The sequence below is a fragment of the Clytia hemisphaerica genome, unplaced genomic scaffold (genome assembly GCF_902728285.1).
Source record: "Clytia hemisphaerica strain Z4C2 unplaced genomic scaffold, Clytia hemisphaerica genome assembly, whole genome shotgun sequence".
Lineage (NCBI taxonomy): Eukaryota > Metazoa > Cnidaria > Hydrozoa > Leptothecata > Clytiidae > Clytia > Clytia hemisphaerica.
In genome coordinates this window covers 124,597-127,535 of record NW_027103968.1, presented here as the reverse complement: position 1 = coordinate 127,535, position 2,939 = coordinate 124,597, and the positions used below count along the sequence as shown (strand labels likewise).

General features: G+C 36.7%; 1 protein-coding gene across 1 annotated transcript in view; it reads right to left on the bottom strand.

Annotated features, from left to right (window-relative positions):
- Positions 1 to 2,939, bottom strand: part of LOC136810403 (uncharacterized) — a 277,730-nt gene that overhangs the window by 251,767 nt on the left and 23,024 nt on the right. The gene's annotated exons all lie outside the window — the stretch shown is intronic.

Genomic DNA, 2,939 nt, shown 5'->3' with positions numbered 1-2,939 from the left:
TCAGAGACATTTTTGTCTGATTACGAAAAAAGCGCTAATGGACTTTTCCAAAAAATGTCCTTACTCTTAGGTGCCAAATAAACGGGGGGGGTTGGAAAAAATTTTCAAATCAAATAAACGGGGGGGACCTAATTACCGGGGGAGTTGAAAAATGAACTTTTAAAAACCCTAAAAAGGGTCAAAATAGACTAAATTTAGGCTTTTTAGAGTAAAACAAGAAACTTTCCTTTTGGGAGCTGGGAATTTTTTCAAAAATTAATAAACGTAACGTCCGGGGGGGGTTGGAAAAAAATCGAAAATTTAACAACCGGGGGGGGCATGGCTGGAACCCCCCCCCCCCTGAGGGGGGGGGGCTAAAAGGTCGAGCAGCGATTGGTACCTGATTTTAGCCTGTGGCTAGGGGGGACTAACCATGTTAGGGGTCACCTAAATTTTTTCAGATGGACCTGGGGGCTACATTCTATGTTTGGTGATTGAATTATAAGCAGCCTACCAGACCTTAGGTTGGCACTTTCTCGTCTTATATTTTAATCTAAGCAATGCTTAAAAACTGACAATTTGGTATCTAATATATTATCTGCAGTGCCGTAGCATGAGGGGGGCAAGGGGGGGCTATAACCCCAATAATGTTTTCAAAAATGGTTATTTTGCAAAGTTTTTCTTTTTAAATTTGTCATAATTGTCTTATAATAAGAGCATGCTTTGAGTGCATTTTCAAGCAATCTAGAGTTCAAATTTTCAAAATCCCCCCCCCCCCGGGCCAAACCATGGTTGGCCCTCGCGGTGTCACTAAACTTCAGCCCCCCTAATATGAAAATGCTTCCTACGGCACTGATCTGTAAAAATTCTTTAATCATGTTGCATTTACTTAGATAGAAAATCTGTCGGGCAAGGGATCTGCACCCTGACTTACAAAACCTTGATAATCTGGTAGTAACCATTAGTACTTAGCTTATCTCTAATTTCTTAGGGCATTTATTCTATTTAGCAATAAGCTAAACTAACTGTTGTATTTGTTTGATAGTTTGAGAAGGATTTTCGAAAAAATTTGACGTGTCATTGGCTTAGGGGTCACCAAAAATATTTGGCAACCAGGGGTTACCTAAATCTTAGGGGTCACCTGAATTCTTAGGGGGCACCTAAAACCTGCTGCCAAGCCATGGGGCCCGTTTATTTGGCACCTAAGAGTACATGGGAAGTGGAGAATATATTGTCCGGGGGTAGCGAAAAATTATCAAAATTTGCCTTGTCAGGGGGGTAAATTTGCTCTGATGTTTGTCCCGGGGTAAATCACTGAAAATTGTTATATCCTCCGCCCCCCCCCCCCCCATATTCATTTTTTTTCTGGAAAAGCCCAATGCGTATTTCGATAACGTACAGGTTAGCGCATGCAAAAGGCAATACCTTACTCGCAGAAATATAATCTTCCTAAAGAGTGAAATTAAAGGTTTTATTTTTAAATAAGCTGACATAGTTTACTTACTCATCAATATTAATTTACAAGCTTATTCACTTTTGTGACACGAATGTTGAGCGATATTGGTCAGAAAGACAGAAAAAAAGCAGTTTCTCTCTATTAAGCACGAAATCGAACACAATATATCAATAGGCGACGCCGGACAGAAACATTTATGTAAAACTAAAACCTTTAAATTCAACTCAGTAAACGAGGAAAAAGGTAATTAGAGAAAGGATATACTGTATAAGATTTGAATAATTTTATAAGAAGACGAGGCTCAGTTTTGGTCAAAAACCTAAGAAAACAAATTAAGAATAATTCATGCCTTAGATTTCATAAATCATTTAAAAAAATGCAGATCTAAATGCCAAGGGTGAGATTTAAAGATTACGAAAAAATAAAAACTGCCGAGCCTAAGCCACGATTAGCTGATTTTAATAAAAGCAGCGTTGATTACCTTAAGTGGATTAATTTTCGCGTGGATTAATTTTCGCGATTTTCGCGTATTTTGGCCATTTTCGCGAAATTTTGTCCACGCGAAATTTTTAGAATTGCAATTTTTGCCAAAACCCCTAGGAAAATGAAAGAAATTAGGTAAAAAACAGGCCAAATCGCGAAATTTAGTCCACGCGAAAATTTTCAATCTTCCATTCGCGAAATTTTGTCCACGCGAAAATTAATCCACTTAAGGTACAATTTCCAATTCAATTTGTTAGAAATTTTGATGTGTATATTGAGTTTTATTTTATATTGAATATATTTTTTTATGCAATTTATCATTGACCCCTACACTAAAGCCATTTTTGTAAATATCAACTGAATTGTTTTTCTTTCTTTTTCTAAGAAAATTGGAAATACATTTTGATCGAATTTCTATGCGTTTGCCGTCAACCGTTGCCTATCCGTTTTCCAAAATGTAAGCTCCTTTCTTCTCTTCTTTCAGAAAAAACATTGAAAGGAAAAGGACAGGACAGGACAAGAAAAAACAAAACAATTTGCCAGTCATTAAAATCCGGTTTGCCCTCTCAAATACACACTAACCGATGACTTGCTAAGAATTTGCCTATTTTATTCGGCGGCAGCTTCTCAAAAACAAAGCAAAACCTCTGTTTCTGGCTGTTTTAAACGAATTTACTTTAAATGGAAAAAGTGTTGCATCAAAATCTGCCAAAATAGACCTTATTGGAGTTTTTGATTTTTCTAAAACAGCGATTTATTGTGGGATTGTTTTGGGGGTTACAATAGAATTCCTTTGAGGAATTCCTAAGAGATTTCTATTGTAATACCTCCGAAACAATCCCACAATGCATCGCTTTTTAGGCAAATCAAAAACTCCGATAAGATCTATTGCAATGGGAAGCTTTCTATATCTAAAGTCTATCCGAAATCCAGGTGTTTTTATACCAGAGAAGTTGAATGAAAGATATAGCATCTTTAAAGCAAACAACTATATTATTGTGGACCCTTATAAGCACTAAGA